This window comes from Panthera tigris, chromosome A2 (genome assembly GCF_018350195.1).
Source record: "Panthera tigris isolate Pti1 chromosome A2, P.tigris_Pti1_mat1.1, whole genome shotgun sequence".
Classification (NCBI taxonomy): domain Eukaryota; kingdom Metazoa; phylum Chordata; class Mammalia; order Carnivora; family Felidae; genus Panthera; species Panthera tigris.
The window spans coordinates 92,420,330-92,439,500 of NC_056661.1; positions in this window are offsets into that span (position 1 = coordinate 92,420,330).

Consider the following 19,171-nt stretch of genomic DNA (forward strand, 5'->3'; position numbering starts at 1 on the left):
TGGCCTAAGCCAAAGTCAAGAGTCAGATACTTAACCAACTGAGCCATTCAGGCACCCCAACATTCTTTATTTACGCTTGAAGAATTACATTTAGCATTTATTGTAAGGCAGGGCTAGTGGTGATGAACTCCCTCAGCTTTTGTTTGTTTGAAAAAGTATTTCTTCATTTCTCAAGGTCAGCTTTGCCAGGTATAATATTCTTGGTGGACGGGTTTTTTTGTTTGTTTGTTTACCAGTACTATTCATACATTATCCCATTCTCTTCTGGCCTGTGTTCTTGTACTTCACTTCTTTATGAGAATTATTTTGATATCTGTGAGACAGTTCAGAGATACCCATTTCTTTAGGGTCAGTTATTGCAGCTTGATTAGGTTATTTTGGTGGTATCATGTTTGCCTGATTTTTTATGATTCTTGATTCCTTATATTTGTATCTTTACATTTGAGTAAAGAGTCTCCTTTCCCTTACTTTAAAAGTTTGCTTTTGCAGAGCCTTACCAATCACCTCAATTCAGGGTTCTGGATGGGTAAGCTAGCAACATCCCTGGTCAGATGTGTCTTGCTATCAAGGTCTATATTTGGGTGAGATGCCTGCTGAATCTCTGAGGTTGGGAGGAATGGTACCATTCGATGGAAACAGTTGGATAGCACTGCTGACTTGGTTCCCTGCATGAGAGTGGCTGCATTATGGTCTCTATAGTTGCCTGGATTGTCAGATCAGGCTTCTTACGTAGGATTGGGTGCCACACTTAGCAGTAGGTAGGCCTAGGAATTAGCCTCACTGTCTAGACAGGACAACAGTGCAAACCATAGGCCAACCTGGCTTGTGGTTTGGGGACCTAACTCATGCAGAAATGTTCACTGAGCTCTCTGGGCAGACAGAGCAACTGCCTTTGTTCTACAGATTGGCAGAGCTGCTGCCTGGCCTCTGCTCTATTACACTGTTAGGCTATAGGATGGACTACACAGCTTTCCAGGTGGTCTGGTTAGATTTCCTGGTCAGCCAGGGCTGTTTTCATGACTTAGTGGCACTACAGATTATATTCCTTGCTTGAGTGGTACATAGAATGAGCCTCGTCTAACAAGGCTCAGTGTTTGGGATCCCAAATCAGGCAGAACAGTACCTGAGCTCCCTGGTCAGACAGAACCTCTGACTTGGCTTTACAAAAGGGCAGTACTGCTAGCCAGACTCTCCACTCAAGTTCTGCGCTACATAGATGTCCAGGTGTTGTGGCCATAGATTTCCTGGCCAGGTGGGGCTCAGGTGACACTCAGCAGTAGACAGGGATATGAATTAACTTCCTTGCCTGGGTGCAGTGGTGGAACAGGCTCTAAGGCCAGCAAGAACTGTAAACTGATTTCTCTGATCAGTGGGGTCACCCTCTTAGCTCTGCAGATGGGCAAAGCCACAGTCAGGGATTTATCTTCAGGTGCTCCTACAAGTAGTAACTCAGTCTATCAAGATTGGTTGCAGCCAGTCCCACCCTTCCCCATTATAACCTGCTCTCCAGTTACCAAGCCCCATTGATTACCACCTATTTTCCTGTGAAGCATGACCCTAGTGGGCCTCCCAGAAAGTAAGCCACAGCTATGGGGGACCTGAATGTTCATCTTGAACTCTTATTCTCAGTGGGGAGATCAAGGGCCTAGGGGAGCCCTCTTGGTGGCATTGTGTCACCTTGGTCGCGGGAGGGCACTAATAGTCAGAATGTGGTCAATATACATTCTGAATAATGCTACAATATACCTGGTACTGTAGAGATCTCTTTGAGATCTTGTTTACATTTCATTGGAAATATACCTAAAAGTGGAATTGCTGGATTATATGGTACTTTGATTTTTAATTTTCTGAGAAACCTCCATACTTTATTTCAATAGCTACACTAATTTACATTCCTACCAACAGACTACTAGAGCTCCTTTTTTTCCACATTCCTGACAACATTTATTGTTTGTCTTTTTGATGACAGTCATTCTAACAAATGTGAGGTGGTATCTCATTTTGCTTTCAATTTGCATTTTCCTCACAATTAGTGATGTTGAGCCCCTCTCTGTACCTGTTGACTATTTGTCTGCTGTCTTTAGAAAAATGTGTATTCAGTTGCTCTGCCCAGTTACAAAATATGAAACATTCCATTGCTTCCTATAATTTTGACTCTCCTTTGAAATCCACTCATTGTCCTCACTTTTGAATGTTTTCTAGAATTTATTTGTACTAGCATTAATGTTTATTACTTCTCCATACCAGAAGATGAATGGTTAGAACTTTAAATACATGTGATGTGTTGTTGTTGTATTGGTTGCAGCCAATTTTATCAAAATAAAACAGGAAAATTCAAAATTGATACTGTGTTGGACATCTCCCATTCGGTACATCTGTTTCCTTTCTTCCTCAAGCCAAGGTTTATTTTACTGGATTCACACTGGTGCATGCAACCTAATGTCCCCTTGCTTTGGACACATGCCATGAACCTTGCATTTTCTGCTCTGAGACTGTGGTTATGTTATAAAATGCCAGTGAAAAGGCGCAGTACTCACTTATGACTAATACATTCTAAAAATGTAATGCCCCAGTCATACTTCAAAAGGTTCCTTAAAAGGTCCCATGGGACTGTGTAACTAAATGCCATTTCTTTGTAACAGTGGCCAGTTTAATAATGGGCCTTTTGTATTTGTTTTACCCCATTCTCTGCTTCAGTTTCCTGGTTGATCACTGGGCCTTGGGATGATACTTGGAAGTTAATGATGTGCATACACATATTTGTCTCCAGCTCTGCTTTCAGGGAATCCAAGCTTAGACTAAAGTAGTTTTTTTTTTTGTTTTTTTTTTGTTTTTGTTTGTTTTTCTTTTTGTTTGTTTTTATTATTTTTTTTAATATATGAAATTTATTGTCAAACTGGTTTCCATACAACACCCAGTGCTCACCCCAAAAGGTGCCATCCTCAATACCCATCACCCACCCTCCCCTTCCTCCCACCCCCCATCATCCCTCAGTTTGTTCTCAGTTTTTAACAGTCTCTTATGCTTTGGCTCTCTCCCACTCTAACCTCTTTTTTTTTTTTTTTTCCTTCCCCTCCCCCATGGGTTTCTGTTAAGTTTCTCAGGATCCACATAAGAGTGAACCCATGTGGTATGTGTCTTTCTCTGTATGGCTTATTTCACTTAGCATCACACTCTCCAGTTCCATCCACGTTGCTACAAAAGGCCATATTTCATTCTTTCTCATTGCCACGTAGTATTCCATTGTGTATATAAACCACAATTTCTTTATCCATTCATCAGTTGATGGACATTTAGGCTCTTTCCATAATTTGGCTATTGTTGAGAGTGCTGCTATAAACATTGGGGTACAAGTGCCCCTATGCATCAGTACTCCTGTATCCCTTGGGTAAATTCCTAGCAGTGCTATTGCTGGGTCATAGGGTAGGTCTATTTTTAATTTTCTGAGGAACCTCCACACTGCTTTCCAGAGTGGCTGCACCAATTTGCATTCCCACCAACAGTGCAAGAGGGTTCCCGTTTCTCCACATCCTCGCCAGCATCTATAGTCTCCTGATTTGTTCATTTTGGACACTCTGACTGGCATGAGGTGATATCTGAGTGTGGTTTTGATTTGTATTTCCCTGATGAGGAGCGACGTTGAACATCTTTTCATGTGCCTGTTGGCCATCCGGATGTCTTCTTCAGAGAAGTGTCTATTCATGTTTTCTGCCCATTTCTTCACTGGGTTATTTGTTTTTCGGGTGTGGAGTTTGGTGAGCTCTTTATAGATTTTGGATACTAGCCCTTTGTCCGATATGTCATTTGCAAATACCTTTTCCCATTCCGTTGGTTGCCTTTTAGTTTTGTTGGTTGTTTCCTTTGCTGTGCAGAAGCTTTTTATCTTCATAAGGTCCCAGTAATTCACTTTTGCTTTTAATTCCCTTGCCTTTGGGGATGTGTCGAGTAAGAGATTGCTATGGCTGAGGTCAGAGAGGTCCTTTCCTGCTTTCTCCTCTAGGGTTTTGATGGTTTCCTGTCTCACATTCAGGTCCTTTATCCATTTTGAATTTATTTTTGTGAATGGTGTGAGAAAGTGGTCTAGTTTCAACCTTCTGCATGTTGCTGTCCAGTTCTCCCAGCACCATTTGTTAAAGAGACTGTCTTTTTTTCCATTGGATGTTCTTTCCTGCTTTGTCAAAGATGAGTTGGCCATACGTTTGTGGGTCTAGTTCTGGGGTTTCTATTCTATTCCATTGGTGTATGTGTCTGTTTTTGTGCCAATACCATGCTGTCTTGATTACAGCTTTGTAGTAGAGGCTAAAGTCTGAGATTGTGATGCCTCCGGCTTTGGTCTTCTTCTTCAAAATTACTTTGGCTATTCGGGGCCTTTTGTGGTTCCATATGAATTTTAGGATTGCTTGTTCTAGTTTCGAGAAGAATGCTGGTGCAATTTTGATTGGGATTGCATTGAATGTGTAGATAGCTTTGGGTAGTATTGACATTTTGACAATATTTATTCTTCCAATCCGTGAGCAGGGAATGTCTTTCCATTTCTTTATATCTTCTTCAATTTCCTTCATAAGCTTTCTATAGTTTTCAGCATACAGATCTTTTACATCTTGGGTTAGATTTATTCCTAGGTATTTTATGCTTCTTGGTGCAATTGTGAATGGGATCAGTTTCTTCATTTGTCTTTCTGTTGCTTCATTGTTAGTGTATAAGAATGCAACTGATTTCTGCACATTGATTTTGTATCCTGCAACTTTGCTGAATTCATGTATCAGTTCTAGCAGACTTTTGGTGGAGTCTATCGGATTTTCCATGTATAATATCATGTCATCTGCAAAAAGCGAAAGCTTGACTTCATCTTTGCCAATTTTGATGCCTTTGATTTCCTTTTGTTGTCTGATTGCTGATGCTAGAACTTCCAGCACTATGTTAAACAACAGCGGTGAGAGTGGGCATCCCTGTCGTGTTCCTGATCTCAGGGAAAAAGCTCTCAGTTTTTCCCCATTGAGGATTATGTTAGCTGTGGGCTTTTTATAAATGGCTTTTATGGTCTTTAAGTATGTTTCTTCTATCCCGACTTTCTCGAGGGTTTTTATTAAGAAAGGGTGCTGGATTTTGTCAAAGGCCTTTTCTACATCGATTGACAGGATCATATGGTTCTTCTCTTTTTTTTTGTTAATGTGGTGTATCACGTTGATCGATTTGCGAATGTTGAACCAGCCCTGCATCCCAGGAATGAATCCCACTTGATCATGGTGAATAATTCTTTTTATATGCTGTTGAATTCGATTTGCTAGTATCTTATTGAGAATTTTTGCATCCATATTCATCAGGAATATTGGCCTGTAGTTCTCTTTTTTTACTGGGTCTCTGTCTGGTTTAGGAATCAAAGTAATACTGGCTTCATAGAATAGTCTGGAAGTTTTCCTTCCCTTTCTATTTCTTGGAATAGCTTGAGAAGGACAGGTATTATCTCTGCTTTAAACGTCTGGTAGAACTCCCCTGGGAAGCCATCTGGTCCTGGACTCTTATTTGTTGGGAGATTTTTGATAACCGATTCAATTTCTTCGCTGGTGATGGGTCTGTTCAAGCTTTCTATTTCCTCCTGATTGAGTTTTGGAAGCGTGTGGGTGTTTGGGAATTTGTCCATTTCTTCCAGGTTGTCCAATTTGTTGGCATATAATTTTTCATAGTATTCCCTGATAATTGTTTGTATCTCTGAGGGATTGGTTGTAACAATTCCATTTTCATTCATGATTTTATCTATTTGGGTCATCTCCCTTTTCTTTTTGAGAAGCCTGGCTAGAGGTTTGTCAATTTTGTTTATTTTTTCAAAAAACCAACTCTTGGTTTCATTGATCTGCTCTACAGTTTTTTTATATTCTATATTGTTTATTTCTGCTCTGATCTTTATTATTTCTCTTCTTCTGCTGGGTTTAGGCTGCCTTTGTTGTTCTGCTTCTATTTCCTTTAGGTGTGCTGTTAGATTTTGTATTTGGGATTTTTCTTGTTTCTTGAGATAGGCCTGGATTGCAATGTATTTTCCTCTCAGGACTGCCTTTGCTGCGTCCCAAAGCGTTTGGATTGTTGTATTTTTATTTTCGTTTGTTTCCATATATTTTTTAATTTCTTCTCTAATTGCCTGGTTGACCCACTCATTCGTTAGTAGGGTGTTCTTTAACCTCCATGCTTTTGGAGGTTTTCCAGACTTTTTCCTGTGGTTGATTTCAAGCTTCATAGCATTGTGGTCTGAAAGTATGCATGGTATAATTTCAATTCTTGTAAACTTATGAAGGGCTGTTTTGTGACCCAGTATATGATCTATCTTGGAGAATGTTCCATGTGCACTCGAGAAGAAAGTATATTCTGTTGCTTTGGGATGCAGAGTTCTAAATATATCTGTCAAGTCCATCTGATCCAATGTATCATTCAGGGCCCTTGTTTCTTTATTGACCGCGTGTCTAGATGATCTATCCATTTCTGTAAGTGGAGTGTTAAAGTCCCCTGCAATTACCACATTCTTATCAATAAGGTTGCTTATGTTTGTAATTGTTTTATATATTTGGGGGCTCCGGTATTCGGCGCATAGACATTTATAATTGTTAGCTCTTGCTGATGGATAGACCCTGTAATTATTATATAATGCCCTTCTTCATCTCTTGTTACAGCCTTTAATTTAAAGTCTAGTTTGTCGGATATAAGTATGGCTACTCCAGCTTTCTTTTGGCTTCCAGTAGCATGATAAATAGTTCTCCATCCCCTCACTCTCAATCTAAAGGTGTCCTCCGGGCTAAAATGAGTCTCTTGTAGACAGCAAATAGATGGGTCTTGTTTTTTTATCCATTCTGATACCCTATGTCTTTTGGTTGGTGCATTTAATCCATTTACATTCAGTGTTATTATAGAAAGATACGGGTTTAGAGTCATTGTGATGTCTGTATGTTTTATGCTTGTAGTGATGTCTCTGGTACTTTGTCTCACAGGATCCCCCTTAGGATCTCTTGTAGGGCTGGTTTAGTGGTGACAAATTCCTTCAGTTTTTGTTTGTTTGGGAAGACCTTTATCTCTCCTTCTATTCTAAAGGACAGACTTGCTGGTTAAAGGATTCTTGGCTGCATATTTTTTCTGTTTAGCACACTGAAGATATCATGCCAATCCTTTCTGGCCTGCCAAGTTGCAAAAGAGAGATCAGTCACGAGTCTTATAGGTCTCCCTTTATATGTGAGGGCATGTTTATCCCTTGCTGCTTTCAGAATTTTCTCTTTATCCTTGTATTTTGCCAGTTTCACTATGATATGTCGTGTAGAATATCGATTCAAGTTACATCTGAAGGGAGTTCTCTGTGCCTCTTCGAGGTCAATGCCTTTTTCCTTCCCCAGTTCAGGGAAGTTCTCAGCTATAATTTCTTCAAGTACCCCTTCAGCACCTTTCCCTCTCTCTTCCTCCTCTGGGATACCAATTATGCGTATATTATTTCTTTTTAGTGTATCACTTAGTTCTCTAATTTTCCCCTCATACTCCTGGATTTTTTTATCTCTCTTTCTCTCAGCTTCCTCTTTTTCCATAACTTTATCTTCTAGTTCACCTATTCTCTCCTCTGCCTCTTCAATCCGAGCTGTCGTCGTTTCCATTTTGTTTTGCATTTCGTTTAAAGCGCTTTTCAGCTCCTCGTGACTGTTCCTTAGTCCCTTGATCTCTGTAGCAAGAGATTCTCTGCTGTCCTCTATACTGTCTTCAAGCCCAGCGATTAATTTTATGACTATTATTCTAAATTCACTTTCTGTTATATTATTTAAATCCTTTTTTGATCAGTTCACTAGCTGTTGTTATTTCCTGGAGATTCTTCTGAGGGGAATTCTTCCGTTTGGTCATTTTGGATAGTCCCTGGAGTGGTGAGGCCCTGCAGGGCACTTCCCCTGTGCTGTGGTGTATAACTGGAGTTGGTGGGCAGGGCCGCAGTCAGACCTGATGTCTGCCCCCAGCCCACCGCTGGGGCCACAGTCAGACTGGTGTGTGCCTTCTCTTCCCCTCTCCTAGGGGCGGGATTCACTGTGGGGTGGAGTGGCCCGTCTGGGCTACTTGCACACTGCCAGGCTTGTGGTGCTGGGGATCTGGCGTGTTAGCTGGGGTGGGTAGGCAAGGTGCACGGGGGCAGGAGAGGCAGGCTTAGCTCGCTTCTCCTTAGGTGATCCACTTCAGGAGGGGCCCTGTGGCAGCGGGAGGGAGTCAGATCTGCTGCCGGAGGTTTGGCTCCGCAGAAGCACAGAGTTGGGTGTTTGCACGGAGCGAGCAAGTTCCCTGGCAGGGACTTGTTCCCTTTGGGATTCTGGCTGGGGGATGGCTGGGGAGATGGCGCTGGTGAGCGCCTTTGTTCCCCGCCAAGCTGAGCTCTGCCATCCGGGGGCTCAGCAGCTCTCCCTTCCTTTGTCCTCCAGCCTTCCCGCTTTCTGAGCAGAGCTGTTAACTTCTGACCTCCCAGAGGCTAAGTCGCGCTTGCTGTTGGAACACAGTCCGTCAGGCCCCTCCGCTTTTGCCAGCCAGACTCAGGGGCTCTGCTTGGCCTGAGAGCCGCCCCTCCGCCCCGGCTCCCTCCCGCCAGTCCGTGGAGCCCGCACCGCCTCGCCGCCCTTCCTACCCTCTTCCGTGGGCCTCTCGTCTGCGCTTGGCTCCGGAGACTCCGTTCTGCTAATCCTCTGGCGGTTTTCTGGGTTCTTTAGGCAGGTGTAGGTGAAATCTAAGTGATCAGCAGGACGCGCAGTGAGCCCAGCGTCCTCCTACGCCGCCATCTTCCCTCTCTCTCCCTAGACTAATGTAGTTTTATGCCCTATGTGGTCTTAGTAATCAGACCTTTAACATGTGATTATAGAGTCGGGTCACTCACAGGTCACACAGAAGTGTGGACATGGTTCTTGATAAGTAGGATGGTGCGATACCCCTAGCATACAATAGCATTACAGTTACCAAGATTCTCACCCATGGTGGATTGTGAAGTAATGCATAAGGATGAAGGTGGCTATAGTCCTTAAACAGTATGACAGAGGTGGTTATCATGTATTATAAGTTATCTTTTTTGTTAACTAATATAGAAACACTAAATAAAGGAGTGTAAGGATCAAGTCAGTCATCTATCAACTCACTGAACTCTGAGATCCAGGTAGCCTCTCTGGTATCTTTTAAGGAGACTCTGAACTCATATCTGCATTTAAGATTATGCTTAAGTCAGGTAAATGATTTAATAAAAATAGGAATATAAACCCTAATATGGCATCTTTGACATTGGCAAAGGATTTGGGGTCTTTGGCATATCAGGATATCTCCCTTTAAGATAAAAGACAAATGTTATACCTTCTATCACATACCATTCATACTGAGACACTTTACTTGATTTTACTTCCCAGTTTTAAAACACTACATTCTACACTTAGGAAAATTCTTCCTATCTTCAGTTTATTATTCTAGAAGTTATCCAACATTTTCTATGAAGAGTAAAATAGTATATATTTTAGGCTTTGCAGACAAAATGGTTTCGTTGGAACTATGCAACTTTGCTATTGTGGAAAAAAAAGTAGCCATAGACAACACATTAACAAGTAGATGTGGTTATGTTCTAATAAAATTTGATTTGAAAAAAAAAAAAGCATACTGGCATTGGCCTACAATTCATAGTTTTCAGAATCCTCTAGTAATGGGTAACTTGGAAAAGTTCTAGGCGAGAGCGGGGTTCAGAGGAAGAAGCTACTTTATAATTCCAAGTCCAGAATATGGTGAAAGTTTCTCTGTCACTCAGGCCATGTAGCCCAACAGATATGATGATACTAGTCTTTTCTATAATGTATCAAATGCCAGGTGGAGCCTCTGACAAACATCAATAATGGATATATTGCATAGACCAATAAGCAGATCCTTTCCTCAGAACATACTGGAAACTTCTTGTTTTACACTGTGATTGATACTTTCTTTGACACCCTTGCGTATAAAACTCAACAGCATCTTGATTATCACTCAAGCAAATGTACCCAGGAAATCCAGGGGTAATTAACACTTCCAGTGCCAACCAAGTGATACAGAGCTGATGGTTAACTGCATGTACCCTTCATCATCTGGGTAGGCAGTTTTGAGATATGTAAGACCTCTTATAAGCAACTGTGAAAGAGTACTGGTTGCATGGTGAAGGCCAACACATTTACACACCTTTTTATTCGCTCTCCCTTCTGTGTTTTACTCTCTTCATCTATCAGTTTGGCTTTCTGGGATTACCTCCCTGCCAAACACCAGTTGTATTCAAATATATGACTCAGAGACTTATTTCAGGAGAACCCAATGTAAGATATCCTGTTAAAACTCTTTAAATGAACAAGACAAAATTGTATTATTCTAATGTTCTAAGACAAAACTAAAAGATTTCTTGGGGCACCTGGGTGGCTCAGTCGGTTAAGCATCTGACTTCAGCTCAGGTTGTGATCTCATGGTTTGTGAGTTCGAGCCCCACGTCGGGCTCTGTGCTGACAGCTCAGAGCCTGGAGTCTTCTTCAGATTCTGTGTCTCCCTCTCTCTCTGCCCCTCACTTGCTCATGCTCTGTCTGTCTCTCTCTCTCACAAAATAAATAAACATTAAAAAAAAAAAAATATATATATATACACATATATATATAAAAATAAAAAATAAAAGATTTCTTTTTCTGCATGCCTTTATTTATAAAGAAACATAATATCCCCCTAAAAATAATTCAAAATACAAAAAAAAATAGGGAATGATGAATCCCCTTTATTTCTCATAAAAACAAGTGTTTGGTGTATTTCAATATACACTGAGAAGTCAAACGTAATCAAACTAGTCTGTAAACTGAACTGGTCAGCAGTATTCGCTGTAATTTCAAATTACTTAAATGATGCCTCTAGTTCTGTATAAAGAAATTAAGTTCAAGGCAATTTGGTTTTTACAGATGAAAATACAAATTAGATAACGCTTTGAGAATATTTTCTATTTATCTAATCTTTTGTGTGTCGTCTTTTTCTTTATTTTTGGTGGGGGAGAATTTGGAAAAATTGGATAGAATATTCAGGAAAGGGCCAAAGGAATGTATACAGGGGCTCCCAACCCTGTTCATTTATTTATTTTAAATCATGTTTGGTGTCATAGCATGTAGGTTACCTTCATTTAAACTTCGATATAGAGAAAAAAATCAAGATAAGTGGCAATCTTCCCTCCTCTGTTTGCATATTTTTTTGTCCTTTAATTTCCTAAACCAGAGATGTGCTGAGTGTAACACAACATGTCACTCTTAAACGAGTTGCTACTTCCAGCTGTCACTTTTGATCAGAAGGCACACAGGTTTGGGGCATAAAACTTGCAAATAAGAATCAGAGAAATAAAAACAATCTCCATTTTTGCTTAAAAATTCACAAACTGTGGTGCTCTGAGCAGCATGTGGTAGATAAGAACACATGTCTTTCATTTTTATTGCTTCTATAGAAAAGACAATTTGGAGAAATAGTGAATGCCAAAAATGTATCTTTCAGCTTTCTGAGTATTTGGGAATGCTATGAAGGTATCACTTAATTAAATAAAGTCTTGTTCCCCTCCTGTGCTAGGCCTAATGTGATCAAAGAGGCTTGTATGTGACATTTTAACTCACTGGTTGATAAGAATGTTTTATATTATTTGTTCAATTAGTTAAAATTTCCAAAACAAAACGTGGTTTTTAAGTTCCCCATTGGGTCTTGACTCTACACTGTTAAAGTGTTTTCTTACAACAGATGGAAGGGTGCTTGACATATTAGAGGCAAAAACAAATTATCAACATCTAATTTCTTGATTAGCCAAATCTCAGCTTGTTTTCTCTGTCTATAGAATCTTGTCTGCCACAGTGATTTCTGGTAGAAATCATCATAAGTAAGCTCACAGGGCAAAATGTTTCACTTCTTATGACTACAAATCCTGTGAGATGTTCTGTATAATCATGAACCTACTGAATCTACCTGTTTTGAGAAAAGATCACAAACTTTCATTTAAAAAAATCCTCTTAATGCTTTAAGATCATGTTGCTGATAACTTTTAGCTGAATTGTCAAATCCAGTCAACTGAACCCTACTAAATTGGGTGTGTACATCCACACAATGCAATATGACCAAAAAAAAGTGACCTAATAAGCCATGGAAATACATATAATAACCTTAAATGCACATTGCAAAGTGAAAGAAGATATTCTGAGAAGGCTATTTATAGTGGACTTTGAACAACACAGGTTTTACTGTGTGGGTCCACTCACATGTGGATTTTTTAAAATAAATACAATACTGTTAATGCATTTTCTTTTAAGATTTTCAGAATATTTTCTTTGGCTTATTGTAAAATGTAATATATAAGAAAATAATATATAGAATATGTGTTAAACTATGGTATGTTTTTAGTAAGGCTTCCAGTCAGCAGTATTCAGTTAGTAAAGATTTGGGGGTTTAAAAGTTATACATGGATTTTCAACTGCATGGGAGGTCAGTGACCCTAACCCCACATTATTCAAGGGTCAACATTACTTTGATTCCAACTGTATGACATTCTTGAAAAAAACAAATCTATGGAGAAAATTTAAGTATCAATGGTAGCCAAACCTGTTAAATGTACAACACCAATAATGAATCCTCAGGTAAACTACGGACTGTGAATGACTTTTTTTCAATGTAGGTTTATCCTTGTTATTTTAAAAAGTAAGCACTATTGTGAGTGATGCTGACAACAGGGAGACTATGAATGGGTGGCAGCCAAGAGCATATGGGAAATCTCTGTACCTTCTTCTCAGTTTTGTTGTAAACTTAATAATGATACTAAAAAACAGTCTTAAAAAAGTATGCACTGGGTAAAGGTAAAAGATGGAAAGCACTGTGTAGAGACAAGTATAGGAGTAGTAAAAACTTGGAATTAGAAGATGCTGCTTTACCAGCAGTAGATTAGTGATCATGGGCAAATCTCTTATATCCTTTGCAATTCTACCTCCACATCTGTTCATTTATTTATTTTGAATCATGTTTGGTGTCATAGCATGTAGGTTTACCTTTATTTAAACAGAATATGAGCTGAATAATACTTACGTCACCAGATTTCTCAGAGAGAATATGAGATATGATTATATAATTTAGCTATAGAACCCTTTACATGTTATCTATTACTCATAAAGATTGCAGAATTTTCTATGTAAAGTATATCTAATTGTAGGATAGCTTGTAAAATAATACTTCTTCCTAGAAAATTTATTATGCATCAGAATCAGCTGTGCTAACAACCAAGAGACTTTTTTTTTGATATTTGATAGCACTATTTTTAGAAAGCCAGTCAATAACTATTTCTCTATTCGTAATTCATGATGAGATTCTTTTTTAAATTGGAGTTTTTACTCAATGCCATGTATTGATTTTGCAGCAAGTCACCAGAAAGGAAAATAAATACTACTTTTAAACCTTTCCTTTAGTTGCCTTCAATTTTGCCTGTAGTCACATTTAAAGACATCAATAGAACACTGGTTTCTTTTGTTTGGATCAAAGAATAGGACAATGACTAAATGGGTCTTTGCTCCATCTTCTCACTTTTGTGGGTCCTTACTTCAGTGGTGTATTAGTCTATGGCTTTTAGACCAACAGTTTCCCCTGAGGTCCTGAGATTTAAAATGATAGCTACTACAGATCAAGAGCACTCAGATACCAAAAGTCCTGGTGATGATAAAGGAGAAGAAAAATAAAACAACTTGTCCAAAAAGGGTTTCTGAGGACGACTTTAGAATTAATCTAAATTGCATTGTAGTCAGTCTTGTTTAAATTTGTCTTTGAAAAACTATACTTGTATTATATCATCTCAGTTTTCAATTCCACCCAGCAGTTGATTCCACAATTTTTTTTCAGGAAAAATCCATGTTTCCCACCTCAGAAGGAATGAGTTCATGTAGTGCCTACTTCATGGAAAGGAACATGACTATGGCAGAAGGGAAAAAATGCAAACCCAGAACATCTTGGGCTATAAGGTTGTGCTCCAAAAATGATTGGGGTATATCAAAAGGATATAGGGGCTAGTCACAGGTGTCTTCCACAAACCAAATGGGGAACAATTTGAAATTAAAATATTAAAGTAGTTAATTATTAAAATTAATTATGGCTCATTGAATAAGAATACATAAGTGTATGATGTTATAAATAAGTGGAAAACCATAAAGTTTAGTGAGAAATGGTATATTTATATAATTCCAAATCATCTCCTCACAAAGTGCTGATTAATTCCAAGGAGAAAATGTAACTTAACAGTGAAGAAGCCTGGAATATACCATATTAATCAACTAATCAAAGTTAACATCATCAATAACTAGGTAAATTGAGATAGTTTGCCACTATAAAAGATACAGTGAGAAAAACCCTCTATTTCATGTGCTTCTTAAGGAATGTGAGCCAATTCCAAGTAGGAGAACATAATGCAAAATAATTGGTCAGTTATCTGCAAAGGTGTCAAAATCATAAAAGCCAAGAAAAGACTGAGGGGCTATTAAGTATTGAAAAAAAAAAAAACTAGAGAAAAAATTTTATTTCTGTTTATTCTGCTCTGAGGGATATTATTGGGCAACAAAATCTTAATGACTTCTGAGGCTTAATTGACAGCAATATACCAATGGTAATTTCCTGTTTTGGAAGGTTATATTGTGGTTACATAGGATAAGGTATTGTTTGTAGAAAAGACACACCAAAATATCAAAGGCACCAGGTTTGCTGTGATCCTCAAATAACATCAGAGAGAAAGTCTTTGCAACGCACTTGTGACTTTTCTGTAGGTTCGTGATTATCAGATATCCAGGATCCACTCTACCAAAACCAAATCATGGTCAGTAATAATAAAGACAGATGCAAGTAGACGGCCCTCGGCATGCATCTGCAGCTGCTGGGCCTTTACAATGAATCTCTTTAGAGGAAGCTGGGCCCCATAACTCTACCCCAAATCCCAATCCTGGGTTCTGGCTGGTTATTCTTGCTTGGGGTAATGATAATATGAGTGGACCACTCTCAACAAGCTAGGGCAGATCCAAGCCCTTGATGTACAATACTCGATTTAAACCCTCACTACCACTTCAGAGAGGTTTAATGGCAACTCTTGAAGAAGGCAAATCTCCCTATGCTTCTCCTTAGTAGGCGCCCTTTTAGGCTTCCCTCATGGCAGGGTGCTGTGGTACAGGACTGGATGATATTAACAAGAATAAGCTTCCATGTCTTCAAAAGCTGGTGGAAGATCCAGACAATATCCAGTAACTAACTGACACCAAGCTGTGGACCACACTTTGAGAAACCTTGCTCCAAAGGCTTCTTCCTTGGCTTAAAGAGTGGAGATTGTCACCTGCTATTCTAATAATAAATTCTTCTTTTCACTTAAGCTCATATAGTTTCCATTATTTGCAACCAAAAGAATATAATAACTTATGTTGAAAGTAGCCAGCTCTTTGCCTATTTTAAAGGATTCACCAAGGTAATTCACCTGCCTGCCTCCTTTTATACATGATGCATTCCTGAAACTGTGGACTCATAAAATGATGTTTGCATATTATAATGCATGCTTTTGTTTCCAGACAGTTAAGATATTATTTCCTTAATTACACATCACATTTTAAGTATAATTTTCAACAAGATATTTTTAAACACTATATATATTCTTTAATTGCATTCTGTGGTTTTTTAATTGCACACTTTGTCAATAAGTTAAATCCTTGAGCATCTTACTGAAGGTAAAGATTTTCTGTTTTTTGGATACAAAATATTTTCTTCCCTTGTATAAACTGTATTAATTTGTGATACTTGTGCTATATACAAGCAGTGTGTGCACTTCCATTTTTTCTGCATGGAATCATTCATCTTCAATGTTCATTCATCAGATCATTTTTAAGAGTCCATATGTGGCCATATGTATATTAATATCTATCTATATATAGTTATAGATAGAGATATATATAGATATAGATAAAATTTGTCTGCCATTTGAATTAATGGTATAGATGTACCATGTTCAAAAAATGAGGTTATTCAGAAGCTGAATATGTCAATTTCACAATTAGAAAGAAAATTAGAAACAAAACAGAAATATTTCAAGTAAAATAACTTGAGAATTGTGCTGTAGCATAACTATATGTTAAGTATATATATGTAAATAAATCAAAGATTTTAATTTAAAAAAAGATAAGGGAAGGACCTTCCTAATTTAAAGACTTCTCTTTCTTTAATTATCAATGAAAATAATACAAAATTATGTATAGTAAAAAGTGCAGTACCTTTCCTATCTTTCCTACTTCTCAATCCACTTTCCAGTAATGAACATTCTTAGTGCTTTGGCACATATCCTTCCTGGGCCTTTCCTGTATTTACTAGCATGAGAATGACAATGAGTAGTTAAGACCATGTAATCAGCTACACAGCCTGAGTTCAAATCTCTCTACTGCTTGGCATTTCTGCAGATGTGAGCATGTTCCCTTTGCCGTAGTTTCTTCATTTCTGCAACTGGTCTCATAATCATGTCTATCAACAGGTTGGTTATACAGATTAAATAATATGGAAACAATAGAACAGTGTTTGGCTGTAACAATCTTGATGGGCTCTTGACATAGACAAGCATGTCTAGTTTTCATACATATATACACAAAATCACAACCTCTACATAATCATATTTTTTTACAGTGAACATTTCACAGTTTCTTCATATCATAATAAAAATTATATTCCTTTCTAAAATTGCATCATAAACCTACCTTTTCATCTATGATTATAGAGGAGATGTGATTAGATTATCAGACAATTCAAAAATTCTATAACTTTACTGGTCATTCATTTTCTCCAAGATCCAAGGCTTTTTTTTTTTAAACTATATAGCAGCCTCATTCAGAATCACCTTTGAGGCAATCCAGACAGCATCAAGGTATCTGACAATTTGATATTCCACTTGTCTTTTTGTGCCAGGCCATAGACAACAGCTGAAGTACTCAGCAGTCAGAAGTGGTAACAGGAGAGCCAGTGTTAAGAAAGGGGACCTGAAAGATGGGAAAGGCTGTCCTTGAGTATGGAGGTTGGTGGTAGTGGATGAGCTGAGGACCAACTACCAGAGAAGAATGGAAATTGGTATATGAGAGTAGGTACTTATGACACCACAAGTACTGATGCTCAAAGTAGCCTGGCAGAACTAGCAGGAACAATTGATCTCAAAGGCCTAGGAAAAAAGACCGCAAGATTCAGCAACTCAACAATTAAGGGGACAGAATCTAGCCTGGGAAGGTGGGTCATGAAGACAAAGATACATGAACAGCAACAAGGCAATTTACCCTCCTGAGATACTGCTCTAAAACTCTACTTCATTTAAGGACATTTCCTATGAAGGCAAGAACCAAGTTCAACCTTATGTGACTTCAGTGTGGCAAGAGAAAATGGCTACATTTAGCTGGACTGGAGATGGAAGCAATCAGGCTCTGACAGAATGAAGCCTAGAGCATATCAAAGCACACAGGCTGATTTTCAGGGACCACTGGTTGGCCATAATTATTATAAAACTCAATGGATTTCAAGTACAGATTATTATAAGTTGAAAACATAAGTCAAAAATGAAATTAATGGACGTAGCCTACCTTAAATGTGCTCAGAGTGCTTAAATTAGCCTACACTTGGGTAAAGTCATTTAACATAAAGCCTATTTTATAATAACATGTCGAATATCTCCTGTAACTAATTGAATATGTACAGAAAATGAAAATCAAAATGGCTCTATGTGCACAGAATGGTTGCAAATGTATCAGTTGATTACTCTTCTGATCACATGGCTGATGGGGAACTGGCTTGCCATTGCTGACACCATCACGGGAGTATAATACTGCATATCGATAGCTCAGGAAAATATCAACATTCAATTTTGAGGACAATTTTTACTGAATGTGTATCACTTTTGAGTTTTCCGTTTTTATACCAGTGTAGTTAACATACAATGTTTATATTAGTTTCAGGTGTACAATATATAGTAACTCAATTTTATACATTACTCACTGCTCATTATGATTAGTGCACTCTTTAATCCCTATCACCTGTTCCACCCATCGCCTCACCTACCTCCCGTCAGGTAACCATCAGGTTGTTCTCTGTAACTAAGTCTGTTTCTTGGTGTGTCTGTTTTTCCTTCATTTATTTTGTTTCTTAAAGTACACATAAGAGTGAAATCATGAGTGTTTTTCTCTTTTTTCACTTAGCATTATAATTTCTAGCTGTATCCATACTGCACATAATATTCCATTGTGTGTGTATTTATATATACACACACATACATACATACATACATACCACATCTTTTGTATCCATTCAACTATTGATAGATACTTGGGCTGCTTCTGTTATATGTCTGTTGTAAAGCTGCAATAAACACAGGGGTGCATGTACACATTGAGTTATTGTCTTTGTATTTTTTAGGTAAATACTCAGTGCTGTGATTACTGGATTGTAGGGTACTTCTTTTTTTTTAATTTAGGAAGAAACTCTATACAGTCTTTCACAGTACCTGCACCAGTTTGCTTTCCCACCAACAGTGCACAATTATTCCTTTTTCTCCACAGCCTCACCAACACTTGTTACTTCTTGTGTTTTTATTTTAGCCATACTGACAGGTGTGAGGTGATATCTCATTGTAGATTTGATATGCATTTCCCTGATGATGAGTGATGTTGAACATCTCTTCATGTGCCTGTTGGCCATTTGGATGTCTCTGGAGAAATGTCTATTAATGTCTTCTGCCCATTTTTTAATTGGATTCTCTTTTGGGTGTTGAGTTGTATAGGTTCTTCATATATTTTGAATACTAATCTTTTATTGGATGTATCATTTGCAAATATCTTCTCCCATTCCGTAGGTTGTCTTTTAGTTTTATTGATTGTTTCCTTCAATATGCAGAAGCTTTTTGTTTTGATAAATCCGAATAATTCATTTTTGCTTTGATTGCCCTTACCTCATGTGACATAGCTAGAAAATGTTGCTATTGTTGATCTCAGGGAAATTCCTGCCTGTGCTTTTTTCTAGTATTTTTATGGTTTCAGGTCTCACATTTAGGTCTTTAATCAACCTTGAATTTATTTTTGTATGTGGTGTAAAAAATTGGTACAGTTTCACTCTTTTGCACACAGCTGTCCAGTTTTCCCAA